We start from the raw sequence: 18,280 nt of genomic DNA, 5'->3' as shown, positions 1-18,280 counted from the left end.
AGTATTACCCTTAATGTAGGTTCCACTGCCAGATTGGTTGAAAAAGAGTGCAGAATTGGTGTATTGCTTTCATTTGTCATACTTTCCCCCTTCTGGTATTCCTTGTAACTAAGAGATGTGGCACTTTAGAAGCATAGCGGTGGGGAGGGGGAAGCAGGGCAGAAGGTTGGGACTTGCATGACAAATTTTATCATGAAAGTTATTTGGGTAAGCGTCATACATTGTTCTCAGTGCTAGGACTCTGCCCTGGGACATATGAGGTAGGATAGTAATACAGAAACTCCATCCCCGCAATAGCACCATACACCATAGCATAGTCCAGGCTTTCTCAACCTCGGCCCTCCAGATGTTTTTGGCCTACAACTCCCATGATCCCTAGCTAGCAGGACTAGTGGTCAGGAATGATGGGAACTGTAGTCTCAAAACATCTGGAGGGCCGAGGTTGAGGAAGCCTGGCATAGTCTTTCAGTTCCTGTTAGCACCTTTTATTGACACTGGGATGGTGCATGAAGAATAGTTAAGCAACGGTGCCTGCAGTCTTAACCAATCTACTTTGGAGTAAACTCCTATGTACGTGGGATTAGAACTGCAACTTGTGTGAGTCTGCTGTAGAATTGTGGAGTAAATCCCCCTTTCGCTTCATTAAATATAGTTAAGGTATAAAACGGGCTCAACTTTTTAATGGAGGTTACTATGAGATTTGAAGTAATAATCTAATGTTGGTTTCATATGTGAACCCCAGTTAATGCTAACTGCAGTTAAAACTTGTTGCCAGCGATTCCCTTAAGGTGGGAGGGAATAATCTATTTACTCCTGAAAGGGCAGAGGTCTGGGGAAGGGAAGGTTCGGCCCTACAGCTTGCCTTTAGCCAAGATAATGAGGGATCCTGTGTGTTATCTGTGCTGGTTCACTGCTGCTGCTCTATGTTACACACACATTAAGTAATTTTGTGGTGGCAGCACTGATGGCAGTGAAGCCACTGCTTTAATATCCCAGAGGGATGTAGTAGGCAGAAGGATCTCTGGGTACCATTGGCTAAGCTTTTCCTATTGGGGCCCTGCCTTCCGTTTCTGTCACTTCAGAGGAGGGAAGCTAACCAAAAGCAGCTTTTTTCACATCCGCATGAGAAGTTGCACCAGCCCAAATCCCTTTATCCTGTGCAAATGCAAAGGGTATGGGGGAGCACTTTCTTTCTTTGAACTTCTCACCACAGGTTGATCTTAGAGAGGGGTAAACAAAAGGACCTAGGGAAGGATGATAATAAAAAAGCAAAGCTTTTGAACGGAGAAAGCAGGAGGTGGATACATGACATTTTGATGGGCAAAGTCCCCAAACTGACAAGGCTTTTATTATTATTTTTTGATATACAATTGGGGGAAATATCACAAATATACAACTGAACAGACTTTGAGGCAAAAGACATGCAAAGGGAGGCCTGAATAGTACAAGTACATCCTTACATTCTGAACGACAATTTAGAATTAGATTTACTTACACTGTATATGGGATGTTATTTATCAGTCATTGCAGGGGGTACGGTATATGTCAGTTCTTGATTTGTGACCCTCAGATGGTCTGAAAGCAAGGGAGTCTAATTTGTGTTCCTCCAGATGTTGCTGAGCTCTATCTCCCTTCAAATCCCAGATAGCATGGGCAATAGTCAGGAATGATAGGTGTTGGAGGGCTGCAAATTAGCCACCCCTGTGTTAAAGAATGCTCACGTCTATGACTTGCTAGCCATTGCTACTAGGAAGGGTGCAAAGAGTACAGGACTATTTGCACCTCTCATTGTATAGAAGAGGGAATTTTTGAATGATAAGCTATACCTGCTGCAATTCCCACTTCTAAACAACTATTAATGCTGGAGTCCTGTTCTCATCTGATCACCCTGTTACCAAATGCTGGTCAGGACTCAGGAATAGTTTTCCTGGTTTTGCTGTACATTGAAGTTCAACATCTTGCAAGCCCTTTTATCCCAGTACATTAGTTAAATTAGATATCACAGTGGTTTCTGCTGTAATTTTGTTCGATGTGTATTTATGCACTAATTGATTGGAGCACTTACTGAGATAGACCCAGGGTGAGTACATTACATTTTCCCTTGCCTGGATGAGACTCACTTTCTGCAACAACTGAGATGGCTATTATCTTTTACTTTATTTTGTAAATGTTTTACGTTTTTAATTCCAGGCTTATAGAAATTGCCAGATCTATTAACTTTTTAGATTTAATTGGGGTTTGAAATTGTGTTAGTATGTTCTGCAAAATAAATGCCCATGATTAAAGCAAATAGTGAAATAGGCTCTCAGGTTCAGTTCAAGAGTGCCCAACTACTCTGTTTGATAAACTCCAGTTAGGGCATTTACAAAGGTGTTTTTGTTTTGTTTTTAAGGGAGGGAATTCAATTTCATTGTACTATTTAAAGTACAATGACAATAAAGTATCTATCTATCTATCTTTTCTTCTATGCATTCTTCATATTGTTATAACTGCAAAATCAACAACATTATGTTTTCCACTACCATTCAATATAGAATAAGGTCTGTAATTAATAGCTCTGTGATTATGCTGTTTTTTAGCTGGGGCAGTTCCTTGGCATCCCTGCTCCTTTGTTCGTTTGTTGGGACTGACTTTTCCCTTTCCTTTTGTTTTGCTTTTGAAGCAACCTTCCAGTAGATTTTCTAGCCAACACAAATAATTATGGACTTTTCATTCTCATTGTTGTTTAGTCGTTTAGTCGTGTCCGACTCTTCGTGACCCCATGGACCAGAGCACTCCTGTCTTCCGCTGCTCCCACAGTTTGGTCAAACTCATGTTGGTAGCTTTGAGAACACTGCCCAACCATCTTGCCCTCTGTCGTCCCCTTCTCCTTGTGCCCTCCATCTTTCCTAACATCAGGGTCTTTTCCAGGGAGTCTTCTCTTCTCATGAGGTGGCCAAAGTATTGGAGCCTCAGCTTCAGGATCTGTCCTTCCAGTGAGCACTCAAATGCTCACTGGAATTAATTCTCATTACTGAATTATTAAATGTTTAATTTGGGTGTTGCATTTAATAACATAGAACTACACAAATTTAGAAGAACGAGTCATCCATCCAATATCTTTGAAATTTCAGAGAGCCAATCACACTTGAACTTTCAGAAACAAAAGTGAATGCACCACTAACTTTTTTTTAAAAAGGGCAAGGTCCAATTATTTGTACTGGTCATTAAGAACAGATCATGAAGCAATGGGCTTAGACAACACATAAGATCAAACAGTTACAGGAAGAATATGTGAGGTTGATAGAGAACATCTTTTGGTGATATTTAATGTTAGAAATGGATGCCCTGGTACCCAATTACAGCTCAGCTCTCTTGTACATTTTCCTTGGTGGACATGGAAATTGAACATAATAATGGAGCGGGGGCCTGTAACAGTGAAATCCATCACTAGGAGAAGCTAGTAAGTTGATCAGCATAGGAAACATCAGGGGTTGAACTGTCTGATACGGTAAACTAAAATAACTTGCCTGTTTGATGTCACTCAGTATAGCTTCTTGAACTGTATTGACCATCAACTGGCTAACCTCTTCACATATGGTTTTGCATAAGCAAGATGACTGACCAGAGCCTTTACCTCCATACTGATTTATGTGAGCACACAGGAAAGGATCAGGTCTGGTGATTAATTCAAGCAATCCAAGAACATTACCATTGCTTGGTGAACCAAATATTTCATTGTCTTCCCTAAATGCCAAGCCATATTCTGCCAAAAGGGAAATCACTGGAATAACTCGCTGAAGTACGTGCCTCCAGTAATCCTGCTCTGCTTTGATTTGCTGTCAGAGTTTCGCTATGAGCATTTGACCACACTTTATTGTTAAGTATGTTAGCATAGAGTTCATATGATTTTTAGAATTTCCGTGGGTTTGAACAAGAAAAGTGTGTTGTCAGTCATTAAATCCAATAGAAGCTAAAGCTGTAGTTGAGGTAGTTTGGTTACAGAAACGTTTGCACCAAAACAGGAGACTTTTCCTTCTTTTGGAGAATACACTAGCCATTATCGAGGGTAGGTTTCTCCATTTACTTTGGTGGAATAGAATAAATTCGGGTTACAGGTAGGTAGCCGTGTTGGTCTGGATCGAAGTAAAATAAAAAAATTCCTTCAGTAGCACCTTAAAGACCAACTAAGTTTTTATTTTGGTATGAGCTTTCGTGTGCATGCACACTTCTTCAGATACAGTGAAATGGAAGTTTCCAGGCACTTATGTAGAGAAGGGGTGGGGAGGGGTGGGGATGGGGAGGGGGGATCACTCAGAAGGGTGGTGGAAATGGGTGATTGACTGACTGATAGCTGTTGATGACCGCAAACGACTGCAAATGGTTTTGCATGAAAAAGCAAGGGTTGAGATGGCTGAAGATCGCTTATCATGTATAATGAGATAAGAACCCGATATCTCTGTTCAAACCAGGTCCCTCCATGGTTTTGAGCTTGGTGATAAGTTGCTGAATTGCAACTTATCACCAAGCTCAAAACCATGGAGGGACCTGGTTTGAACAGAGATATCGGGTTCTTATCTCATTATACATGATAAGCGATCTTCAGCCATCTCAACCCTTGCTTTTTCATGCAAAACCATTTGCAGTCGTTTGCGGTCATCAACAGCTATCAGTCAGTCAATCACCCATTTCCACCACCCTTCTGAGTGATCCCCCCTCCCCATCCCCACCCCTCCCCACCCCTTCTCTACATAAGTGCCTGGAAACTTCCATTTCACTGTATCTGAAGAAGTGTGCATGCACACGAAAGCTCATACCAAAATAAAAACTTAGTTGGTCTTTAAGGTGCTACTGAAGGAATTTTTTTAGAATAAATTCTTTGACCATAACCAGGCTTGGTATTTGCATGTTTGTTTCAAAGTGGTAAAAGCTGCAGCTGAGTGCTGACATCCCAATGGAGCTTTCTTAATTCAGAATATTTCCTTGTTATTTGATGTGAACCACAAACCTGATTTCTCTGAAATCACTAGTCGCATGTGCTGTTGGTATTTTTGTGTCTGTAATGCGAGGTTTTTCGCTGAGATCAATTGCTTTGTTTTCCAATTCTTTAAGACAGTAATGCGCTTGAACTGCTTCTTTTGGTGTAACTGTCTCGTGGCATGTTGCTTCAACGCCTTGTGTTAATTCTTTGGCTGTTGGTCCTGTCACTTCATTCACACTTTTCTCCAGAAGTTTCTTTACTTGTAGAGGTAGTTACTGACAACTGTTCTCTGTCATGTTCTTGGGAGGCCGCATTCTGTATATAAACTGGTTGTTCTACAGTCTGCTCAGACTGGTCACTGTAGTTACAATACATTTATGTTTACAAAAAGAAGAAAATTAAGTATCTGAGGGTTTATGTAGGGCTGTTTCTGCCTGCTGTACAAAGCCATATGACGTGATTGGCTTTAAACTTTTGAGTATTTCCTTCTGTCATTTTTTCCTGCTTTCTTTTACTAGAACCACTTCCATATCGTTTATTCACCATTTTCACAAAAGGTCAAAATTAAATATTGTGATTCACAGTGATACAAAAGCATCCTCATGTGTTCTCAAAATGGATGCTATGATGATAGACAGTGATCTGAACTCTTGTATTGCTTCATTGCTGACTTAAAAGCTGCTCAGAACCAAATGATAAAGCCTCCACGAACTTTACTAAACAGTAAATACGAACTAGTGTAACTGTCATAGACTCATACGTCAAGTGTTTAATGTTACTAAGCAACTGGGCCTAGATAAATCTGCCTGTTTAAAAAAATGGGCAAGAGGCCATGCCCCCCCCCTAGATTATGAGGCTCTGGGGCTGCAGCATGTAAATCTGGCACTGGCTCTTGTGCTGAGGCCCTGCTTGCATGTTCCCACTGGCATCTGCTTGGTCACTGAGAGAACAGGATGCTGGAGTAGAAGGGCCATTGGCCTGATCCAGCAAGCTCTTCTTAAGTTCTTATGCACATAACAGAAAAATCAACTTGTATTCGATCACTGCATTTCGCTTAGAAATGCCTTTGCAGTGCACTGTAGCAGAAGGAATACACACAGCAACACATCAGATGAATACTTGTATGCATTTATAAAAAAATCCAAGAACTTGCAATACATGTGCCCATTTTCTAGTTTTGGTTCTAATTGGGAGGCATCATTGGCTACTGCTTTCCATGGTTTATGGATGCCAGGGGAAATTCTCCTGTGATAGATGTGGTTATTGGAAACATCTGAGAATGATAATGTCCCCAAGGGAAAGCCTAATGAAAGTGACAAGATGACACATCTGTTCTTTTGGTCTTGCACTTCACTTGCTTACATTCTTTGTACAAACTGAAGCTGAAATTAATCTGCAATTCACGATGACTACAAAAAAAGGGGGGGGGGTGGAAGAGGGAAAAGAAAGGAGAAAGTGGAGCATAATGGAACTTGGAATATCAGTGAATCAAGTAACACACCATATACATCCTGCTTATATCAGCATAGGAATTTTCCCAGTCTGCATTTGGAAATGCTGGGCATCTTCTGAAGACATATGAAAATGGGAAAAGTTGTATTTATTACTAAGCTACCGGTACAATCTTGGGTTTGCCTAAAGCGCTAATGTTTCAAGACCATATGTCTGAGAAAGAGGCTGTCAGTGTGGCATTTTGGAAGTAATGGCTGCCTAGGCTGTATGTCAAAATTGCTGTTACCGGTAGTTTCTGAAACAACCTCATACTTCTCATGCATATGGCAGCTGTGTCAGGAGTGATAGTGCATTTTTAAATATATCAGATGAGAATAGGTGAGTTCTTAGAAATGAAAGAGTACACTCTTTTAAAATATGATTTTAAAATTTATCATAGTGCTCAATCAAAATAATAATGCTGACCCAAACCCCACTTTGATTGCAAAGCTTTCCACTTTGGTGATGCCAAACTACAGTTTTTCTAGATTTCAACTCCTGTATGGCTTGACATATGTTTATATTTTACGTAGGGATTTATTCACTTGCAAGCATGTGCACCAAGGATAAGATCATTTTGAACATCTGGAAGGCATGTGATATGGTTTATACATAAACAAGCTTGGTTCTATTTTGAAAACATGTATTTTACTTTATACTGATCCAGACCACTTGTACAGTTAACCCAGTACTGTCTGGTCTACTGTTTTAGGCAGCAACACTCTAAGGTCTTAGGCAGATGTGTCCAGATCTGTTCCCAAATATCCTTTAACTGGAGCCATCTCAGGAGCATACCCAGGGGTTGACCAGGTTGGCCCCTGTCAAGGGTGCAAGCCTGTGTGTGTGTGTGTGTGTGAAAAGCCCTCCACTCTTGCTGCCAGGTGAAGGGATGGGGGTGGAGGGCAGCTCCTTGCCAATATAATAAATAATAATAATAATAATAATAATAATAATAATAAATTTTTTATACTCCGCCCATCTGGCTGGGTTTCCACTGCCACTCTGGGCGGCCTCCAACAAAAGGTAAAATAATACATTAAAACATCTGTTTCAGTGTATCTGCAGAAGTGTGCATGCACACGAAAGCTCATGCCAATGGCAAACTTAGTTGGTCTCTAAGGTGCTACTGGAAGGATTTTTTTTTGTTTCGATTAAAACATCAGTCATTAAAAACTTCCCTAAACAGGGCTGCCTTCGGATATCTTCTAAACGTCAGGTAGTTGTTTATTTCTTTGACATCTGATGGGAGGGCATTCCACAGGGCCCCTGGCCCACCTACCTGCAATTCACATGCTAAGTATATACTAATGAGCCAGAATCCTTCTGATAGGGCAGTTAATTTTTGATTCTCTCATTTTAAATTGTAGGTTCCAATATAGTTCTCTGTTAGACATAATGATTGCTATGGAGTCCAGTATTGGCAATGTTAAAGTTCAGAATTGTGGAGTTGAGAGAATATGACTCCTCCACTTTGCAGCTTTCCAGCTGGTTATGAAGTCCAATTATCCAAACAGTTCAGTTTTGGCTTGTACTTAACTTTCCTGGCTCTGGCCCTACTGCCTTCCACACAGCTGCCCTGTCTCAATGGAACATATTTTTTGGTGACAATGAAAAAGGTTGCTGCCCTGGCCTTTGTTAAGGTCTTTGATCCTTGAAATTTTGGGACTCAGAGTCCTAGTGCTGTGTTTCAGAGCCTAATGAAGGCCACACAACAGTATCTGTCCTCATCACTGCCACAAAATTGTCAGTGGAAAAGTGAAGGTGATAGTGGAGGCGGGTGAGAATTGGGAAGTGCACATGGCAGTGCAAGAGGTGAGATCTCTAGACCTTGCTGTGTTCATGCTCCTGATTGGCATTAGGAAATTTCACTGCAGAATGCGCCTGGGCTTAAAATTAACTTTGAAGCCTGTTCCTAACCAACCTCAATTTATTTTTATTTTAAAAAATTATATCCCCGCCCTTCTTCCCAGATGAGCCCAGAGCAGCAAACAAGTGATAAAACAATAAAGCATCTTAAAAGCAATTGCAATGCTGATGCAGACTGAAAAATACAAGGCTTGTTGAAAGAGGACGGTATTCAGTAAGCACTCTCTCAGCCACAACTACCTCTTGGATATTCAGCAATGCCAGATCTAGCAACATCCCCAAGCTGCAAATCGGTACTTCAGAGGAAGTGAAATCCTGTATGCATAGGTCTTCAACCAGTATGTGGAGACCCATAGGTGGGTCACAAAGCCACGCCAGGTAGGTTGTGGCAAACCCTTTAGTTGAGCCTGGAGGCTGCAGCCTTTTATACCCCTTTAGCTTAATGGGACGTGGGTGATGCTGTGGTCTAAACCACAGAGCCTAGGGCTTACCTATCAGAAGGTCGGTGGTTCGAATCCCTGTGACGGGGTGAGCTCCTGTTGCTTGGTCCCTGCTCCTGCCAACCTAGCAGTTCGAAAGCACACCAAAGTGCAAGTAGATAAATAGGTAAGGTAAGCTAAACGGCGTTTCCGTGCACTGCTCTGATTCGCCAGAAGCGGCTTTGTCATGCTGGCCACATGACCCGGAAGCTGTACACCGGCTCCCTCGGCCAGTAAAGCGAGATGAGTGCCGCAACCCCAAAGTCGTCTGCGACTGGACCCAACAGTCAGGGGTCCCTTTACCTTTAGCTTGTTTTAGGGAAGCCCATGTTGATTTGAGTCTGGGGAAGCTTGCTCAAGAGTGGTTTTTTCCCTTTCCAGAGCAAGGCTCTTCAAAGGCACTCTTTGATTGATGCTGGATTGGTGATTGGATTGGTGCTGAAAGCACATCTTCAAATGAGATTGCTGTAACTTCCAGTCAGCTGATCGGCAGTTACTACCTTTGAACTTTGACAGATGTCAACCACTAGATGTCATTACGGTAGGATTGCAACATGCAGATTTTACTTGCTCTGTTGCAGTTTTATGCATGTGGTGGCTAGCCAGCTGCAATAATTCAAATTAAATTAATGCAAGGCAGAGGGCTTAAAACCTCTTTCTTTACTGGGCTTTCCTGGCACATAAAGAGCTTTTAAGTTTTCTACCTTGCTTACTGGGCTCTGAGAGACTATTGCTTGGGTTCTTAAGGCCATCACAAGATCTTGCACCAACTCTAGAAGGTAAAATTTCTTACGCGGGTGCAATTTTTAGGGGTTGTTTTGCCTATATGTAGTTTTGACTTTACATGTTAAACACCCCCCTCCCGCTGCTGCCCAGATGTAATCTCCATGCAAGACATTACTTTACTGTACAGTGTTTGGCGATTGACAGATTGGTGGTCTCAACTACTTGTCAAAGTTGGCTTTGTGAGGGTTGAGGATTTTGGAATCTGGCCCCTTGTCTGGATCCAGTTCCTCATCACCACCCCACTGGTCAGTACAGGCTGCATTTTGAAAATACAAATATGTTCCTTAGTGATTAGTAATTTGTCTTTTCCCCCAGTGTAAGGATTATAAAGATATGAAGTGTCTCATTTTCTGATTTTTCTAGTAATTGGTTCCTTGAGCCACAAGCTGATGTAGTGCGGTGGGTGAGAGGTAGCCCTCCTATCTCTAATAACAGGAATAAAAGTGCTCACTTACCATACTGTGCTGTTGTAAGGATAACAACTAGATAATGCATGTGAAGTACTTTGCATAATTTAAAGTACTACATGCATATTAAGTACTATGTGTGTACAAATCTTAGCTTTATCCTTGCTGAGAAATTCAAAAGTAGTCTGTAGCAGCAAAAGCAACCAAGTGTCTTGTGGTGGTAGCCTTTAGATTCACCCTGTATGTCCTTGTCCCCCTGCCTCAGTGTTGGTCATTTCCTATAGTTAATCTTTCTGTGATTGTGGTGTTTCCTCCTTTGCCTTTATGTACCATAATTCATTATTCCTGCCTTTTCTGTCTGAACCAGGCAAACATAGTGGTTGCTTTCTATAAGACTTAACCTTGTCCAGCTAGAGGAGTTTCTCTTATCAACACACAGGTGATGCCAGCTGGACACAGAACCCACTGCTGCTGTAAAAATAATGTGGAGGGGCAGCAAAACACACCCTTATAGGTCTCTTAAATTGCCAAACTGCAATTCCGCTACTCTCGTTGAAGTCCCATTAATTTCAGTAGAAATAGTGAGATTTCAGTTTTGAAGGATGGGAGCCAAACTGAGTAAAATAATAGCTTTGAAGTTCAAAGTGCACCATGAGAATAAGCAAGATAAGGGTGTTAGAGAGGAGGTTTTCATTCAGAGCTAACAGTTAAATGAGTCTTGATGTGTATGCAGATGGGCTAAGCTGCAGCTCATATATTTGCTTTAAGCGCGTTGGCTTCATACTAGGTATGCTGGAGGGAGTTTTAAAATCACTGACTTGCACACCATTGCATCATGTCTTTCTCCCTGCTTTGCTTAGTATTTACAGCAATCTTTGCATTTGAAACTGTGTGTATTGAAGTGTTATTTATATTTATATTGACAGTTTCGAGCTTTAGGAAACTTTGTTTAAAAAGCAAGCATTTGCTAAGGAAAATGCCACGCATACTATAGTAGTCTGCAGTGTAACTTGGGGGATATTTTATTATGAACATGGCATGTACTCAGGACTTATTACAGAATGTATAATAATTGTGCTAGGCTTGTTACACAGAAGGATTCCTCAAGTTGATACAGTAGTTTGATTCAATTTGGAATACAGTACTGGATTCTGATTCCAGCTTAGACCCAATTCGCTTAGAAGTGAGAACACATCTTTATCAAACATATTAAATGACTCTTTGACTGTTGCATGCCCACCCTTTTATGTTATTCAGTCTCTCCTGAAATAGTTGGCTGGTTCTTGTGTAAAAATAGTCACCATCTCTCTCCACCCCTCCCCACGATAAAAAGCCAGACAAATTCAAATAAATAGGCTCATGTGGAATTTGCAGGATACCTGAGTGAGAGGGAAATGAGCTGGATTTTACCCTGATTCCTGAGGCTTTTCATCTTAAACTGTCCTATGTGATCATGGACTATGGAAACATTTGGACATTTTAATACTGGTGCCTTTGCCTACTCTGAGAGTCTGGATGTAGAATAATTAATTCAGTCACTTGACAGCCAGTTGTCAAGGTTTCTATGCACGTGAAGCCACAAAGTTACCTTGGAAGTGACCTCATCTGTTCATCATTTATAAACACAATATATATAGGAGGTGATATTGCTCTGTACATCACAGAGGATATAAGCGACCAACAAGCTAGGAATCCAAAAAGGGACAGACTTCTCCACAGAATCACTGTGAGTGGTAATGCTGGGCTCCAAGAGTAGTTAAATACTGGGAACATATAATTAACACACTGTCCAAAAAGCCCAGGGTTCAGCACAGAGCAAGGCATGTCTCTCCCTCCCGCTGCCAGCCCTTCCGCTTGCATACAACAGCTCTTACTGTTGTTCTCCTACATACCAGCCAGGGCAAGATTATCAGTGGCATGGCTTTGTTGTTCTACCTTCACTGTTGGAGGCAAGATGCCTCTGAATACCAGTTGCTGGAGAACACAAGAAGGAAGAGTTGCTGTTGCGCTTGGGTCCTGGCTGTGGTCTTCCCGTTGGCATCTGGACACTGTGAAAACAAGGTGTTGGACTTGATGGACCTTTGACCTGATCCAGCAGAGCTCTTTATGTCCAATAAACTCCCAGCTCCTTAAGGATTTAGTTGATTGAACCAATTTCCCTTCTTACCAGTTGAAGCTGGAAAACTGAGCAAAAGTTTTTTTTAATTTAAAAAATAGGTAATTTTAATATCTAGACATAGCAGTCTGATAGGTTGCTGATAGGCTCTTTAGATGGTTATGTGAATTATCTGTACTGGCAGGGGTGCAGATGACCTTTGAGGTTTCCCCCTACTTTGATTCTACTTCAAAAGGTGGTCAGTCAGGCCTGCTATTTTTGGCAGTCTTCCTGCTTACTCTGTTGAGTGAGGCTCTGGACTTCTGTCCCAAAGTCCTGCCCTCATAGCTAAGAGGTAACAGATGGGTGTGGGGCAGCCTAATACTAAGTGACAAAGGAAAGCATTTTTTTTTTGCAGCTTATTTAACTTCCATAGGCCGTAAATTCCTTTTGATATCCCAGAAAAGCCTAGAGTATGATGGAATAAAGGAAACGGTCAATAAATCTCCATGCACAAGCAGTAGAGGTGCCTGGGATAGGAGATTAAGTGAATTAACAGTGCTTTATCTTTTCTGGGGTGAGTAGAAGAATTATGATGGAATCTGTCATGTCTCAGTAGACTTTGCCTTAAGCACTGCCCTGCCTTTCCATACCCTTTAGTGGGACAATGTAGGAATATGAACTGGTGAGGAAAGAACCACATAGTGTAACCCTCTGCACATTTACTTGGAAGTAGGCGCTACTGTGTTCACTGGCGTTTATTCCCTGCTTTTAAAAATTATCGTCTTAAGATATTATGTGTGTGGAAAACTGAAGTTAAGGGTTGGATAGACAAGGCAACAATTTCTAAGCCCTCTCTCATGATGGCTCATAAATGATTAAAGCTCTGCAGTCACTAGGGGGAGAAATTTAGCAGTTTCTTCACATGTTGGTCTTCACACTGAAATGGAATAAGCACTATCTGCAAAGGTGTATAGTCCAGTCACAGACAAACTCGGCCCTCCAGATGTTTTGAGACTACAATTCCCATCATCTCTGACTACTGGTTCTGTTAGGTAGGGATGATGGGAGTTATAGTCCCAAAACATCTGGAGGGCCGAGTTTGCCTATGCCTGGACTAGTCATATATTTTTAGCCTCTCTTAATAGCTACACATATAGCCTCAATTTTCCAGTTGGCAGCAATAGTTCACCAGTGCCTGAAATGCTGGGCTTAAGATTTCTAAGGGTATCTTGGACTCACCAAGCACTTACCAACAGAAACAACACACACATTGGGCCCCCAATGTATAAAAAGATTGTGCTTGGTGATATGAAAATGTTTTCTCATTTTATTTGTAACATTTTATTTTATCTTTATCTCACACTTCTTAGATAGAGTTAGAGTAAACACTATTCTCTTGGGGAGGTGTGGTTGGGGGGCCAGTTGGCCCTACTGACTTTTATTATCAAACACACACCCATTCCAGGCAATATGTAGAAGGGAGTGTGCACACACACAGAATGCACAGATCATTGTACCAAAATACTATGTATTTTGATAATATCACAGGGGGCAAAAGAAAAAGACCTTACTTATATCAATGGTCCATTTGTTAGGCCAATCACCATCATCATTTTCATTCATTCTGTTGGCTATTCAGCAGCTGCACACCTTTGTAGTGCAGACCCAGCTACTCTCCAGGAAGAGTCTGGGGTTGGTCTCCTCATCATTTGGAATTCAGTGGTCCACCCCTCCATGAGTCACAGTACACATGTACTGTGTGCTTATGAGATCACCTTGCTCCACATGTGCCCACTTGACCTCTTTGATCAGCGGAACTGGCACTACTATGGGTGCCACATAATACCTGCTCTGCATTTGTAAGAACGTGATCCTTTAGTGTGGCAGCACCTGCCTTTTGGAACTCCCTGCCAATTTAGATCAGACAGGTGCCTTCACTGTACTCTTTTTGGTGGGTGCCTGCAAAAAACGTTCTTGTTTAGACAAGCCTACCCAGATGCTTAGGGACATGGGTGGTGCTGTGGTCTAAACCACTGAGCCTAGGGCTTGCTGATCGGAAGGTCAGCAGTTCGAATCCCCATGATGGGGTGAGCTCCCATTGTTCGGTCCCAGCTCCTGCCAACCTAGCAGTTTGAAAGCACATCAAAGTGCAAGTAGATAAATAGGTACCACTCTGGTGGGAAGGTAAATGGCATTTCTGTGCGCTGCTCTGGTTTCACCAGAAGCGGCTTAGTCATGCTGGCCACATGACCCAGAAAAACTCTCTGCGGACAAACATCCGCTCCCTTGGCCAGTAAAGCGAGATGAGCGCCACAACCCCAGAGTCGTCCGTGACTGGACTTAACTGTCAAGGGTTCTTTACCTTTTTTTACCCAGATGCTTAGAGAGTTGAGGTAATTTCAATTTGTTTTGGTATTTTTAACCTTAGTATGTTTTACAGTACGGCTGTGGCTTTTTCTTGATCTTATTGTTTTATCTTTTTGTCAAAATCACGTTGAGGTTTTTTTTTTTACAATCAAGTGGCATAGAAATTTTATGAAATAAATAATAAGAATGTAGCACTGCCTCATGCTTAGGGCTTCATGGCACACTTGCCAAAAACATTGACTACTACTACTACTGACTTGGAGTATAAGAAGTTGCAGAGAAATCTAGCAGTTGCTGTTAATAATGGTCCACAAATATGCATGCAAGCTAATAAAGGATTGGAGACTGTAGTATCTGAATTATATATTGGTACCTCTGTGGCGCAGTAGTCTTTTCAAGGGACTGTTTTGCACATGAGGAAATAAATGACGTGATTTGAGTGGAATCAAAATGGCCATGCACAAATTATACGTAAGTCCCTTATCATCTTCCTAGTAGGGAACAGTTTCCCATTGAAGGGAAACTATCCTTTTACAGCGTTGGACAGCGAAGATATGGAATGCAACAGCTATGCTATCATTCTTTGCCTAATAATCTTTTCTATTTCTCCACTCCGGCCCATTACAGCCTTTCCATTTATTTGTATTTTTATCTCAGTGGATAGAATTTGTATGGAAAGCTTAACTTAATTCATATCCATTCTTAACTTTCTTTGGGTTTCCTGCTTCAACTACCTGCCTCCCCTCCCTTCATTCTGCCACTTTTTGCCTTATTCAGCAAAGAGGAGCAATTTTAACCCTGGGATCATGGTGGAATTCCCTTGGGTGTTGTTATCACCTCAGACTTCTTCAGAGATAAGCACTTAAGAGAACACCCATGGGACTGCAGAGATGAAAAGCAGAATTGATTGAAAGGATTTGAGGGTCTCTCTCAATAGAAACTTGATCCTCAAGCCGCAAAGGAGGAAGTTAAACACTCTGGCTGATTTGTCAATGTTAGGATAGATGCAGCAGGGGCTCCATCTGTGCCGCTTAGGAATTCCCAGGACTGTAGCCCAATACAGGCAGGAATGTGCAGAATGAAGGCAAACCCAAGGAGGAATTGCTTCATATATGTATTATGGGCAACCTGGAAATGGAAGTCCTGCTCCTGTGGCCCCTAGTCTTACTGTGATTCAGTTGTATCACATTCTTCCTCCTCCAATCAGTCATGGTACCATTTTCACCTCGGAACAACTAAAAGAGATTAGGCTGAGACTTGCCCCATGCCACCCACTGATCTTCAGAGCTGGCTGAGCAGGAATGTGAACCTGAGTTTTCCATGTTCAAGTCCAACACTTAATAGCAACATGTTAAGTGGTGGCAGAGGTCACAGAGTGACTAATCCTTTGCATGATCCCCCCCCTCCCCCCCGTCTCACTGTGAACCAAAGAATATGATAGATACAGGCATTTCTGAAAACTCATTTGATTTCAGGTTTGCAGATTTGCTGAGAAATTACTATAGGCAGGCACTTTTGTCAGTGGGACTTTCAAGAAGATTGCTTTGATAGGTGAATGGGATGCATGATTGTCTTGGGCACTTGACCAAACCTGTTACATCACAAACAATACTTGCTGGCTCCACTTTGTTAGCTCTTCCTCTCTCTCTCTCTCTCTCTCTCTCTCTCTCTCTCTCTCTCTCTCTCTCTCTCTCATCTTTTAAGATGATGTACCTTCAGGACACCACATGATTCTGCTATGCTGCCTCTTCTCTAGAGTACCTAGTCAGTGCTGGTTTGAAAAGAAGCAATGTCATCCTTTCCTCAGTGCACTACCATGTCATTTCGGGAACTTTTCTAAGTTTTTTTTTAAAAAATAAAAATTTCAGTGGTGGAATTTCATCCAGATAGTAGAATCATTGAAAGTAGAGTTGGAAGGTATCCCAAGGGTCATCTAGTCCAACCACCTACAATGCAGGAATCTCAACTAAAGCAAACATGACTGATGGCCATCCAACCTCTGCTTAAAAACCTCCAATGAAGGAGAGTCCACCGCCTCCTGAAGAGGTCTGTTCCACTGTCAAACAGCTGTTACCATCAGAAAGTTCTTCCTGATGTTTAGTTAGAATCTCCTTTGTTATAATTTGAATCCATTGCTTTGGGCACTGCCTGCTGGAGCAACAGAAAGGAAGCTTGCTCCATCATTCATGTGAAAGGCCTTTATATATTTGAATATGGCTATAATATATCCTCTCAGTCTCTTCTTTTCCAGGCTCAACATACTTAACTCCCTCCACTGCCCTTCACAAGGCTTGGTTTCCAGACCCTTATCAAGCTTTTTTGAGGTGATACATGCCGGTACCCCATATTGCCATGTCTTTCCCCCCTTCCACCATCTTTCTTGCCACTGCTTACCCACCCCCACTCTCTCCCCCCTTTGCTTCTTCCACCACTGCTCCCGCAGCTGCAGGCACAGCTTTTCCAAGGTGCTTTGGTGTGACATCTCACTACCATAAAACAATGTGCTCAACATGCAAGCCTAGTAGTTAACATTTTCCTATACCCTTTTGGAGAGGTGAGCCATTGCTGTAGCTGCCTTGCCAATATGCTTGTCCGGCTTAGTGTTAATGGAGAGGTTGCTGGTTATGCATATTGGTGGTACCCAGATAGACAAAATCACCTCCCATATCAAGTGTGTGGTCACCAATGCTGATCCACAGAGTGCTGGCAACATCCTGACTCAAGATGTTGGTCTTTGTCAGGCTGATGGTAAGGCAGAACTCCATGTTAGCTTGGGCAAAATGGTTGATAAGACTATGTAGAGCTTCCACAGAGTGTGCTGGCAAGGCTGCATCATCTGCAAGCAACATCTTTTTGGATATAGGTTAAACGGACCCCCATAGCTCCTTGAATGGATGTACATACTGTTTTAAATTGAGCTTAAGGCATTTGAGAACAGCAGGGAGAAGAATATGCCAAAAAGAGAACACAGGCCTGTTTCACATCACTCTTTATAGGGAAGGCATCTGAGGATGAGCTTTCATACTGGGAGGTGCAACACATGTTCTTGTGGAAGGACACAATACTCTTGTGGAGCTTAGGTGGGCATTCTATCTTATTGAGCAGTGTGAGGAGTCCTTTTGGGCTGACGAGGTCAAAGGTCTATGAGAGCGATGCTCTTGGCATTTCTCCTGCAGCTGATGCAGTGAGAAAATCATGTAGGCTGTTGACCTCTGAGCTCTAACGCCACATTGTGACTTGGGACAGAGCCTGTCATGGAGGCTGGCTTTCAGCACTTCTGTTGGGATTCTCTCTTGTCTTGGGGCTTTTCCACATGTGTGGGAGTTGATGCTGTTCTTCAGCTCATTAAGGGAGAGACTGAGAGGGAAGGAGATCCAGCTCTTCCAAGACAGGTAAAGTCTGGATGCTGTCAACTGCTGCATCAGCAACCATGTTTTGGGGAAGGACAGTTCATGATAGTGCTCTGCCCATCGATTCATCTGCTTGCTGCAGTATCTGCTGATTTTTGTGAAGTAGTTTTCTTGACTGTTGATCCAAAGGCTTTCTTCATGCATTCATACATTTTGTGAGTGAAGAACCTGTTTGTGATGCAGAGGCAGTGATATAAGCAGCTTTTGTCCATTTTCGTTCATGCTGCCGGTACCAAAGTGACTATGCACTAGTCCCATGTGTGACACTTGCCCCCAACTCTGGCATTGAAATCTCCCAGCAGGGTAGGTGTCTGCAAGCTCAGACCCTCCTGACAGCCTGGTTTAGTTCTTCATAGAACTTGTCCATTGTTTGTATGTCAGAGCACATGGTGGGAGTGTAGATCCTCAAGATGTTA

The sequence above is a fragment of the Zootoca vivipara genome, chromosome 9, assembly GCF_965207765.1.
Source record: "Zootoca vivipara chromosome 9, rZooViv2.hap1.1, whole genome shotgun sequence".
Lineage (NCBI taxonomy): Eukaryota > Metazoa > Chordata > Lepidosauria > Squamata > Lacertidae > Zootoca > Zootoca vivipara.
The sequence above is the reverse complement of the archived record's forward strand: the minus strand, read 5'-3'. Positions refer to the sequence as shown.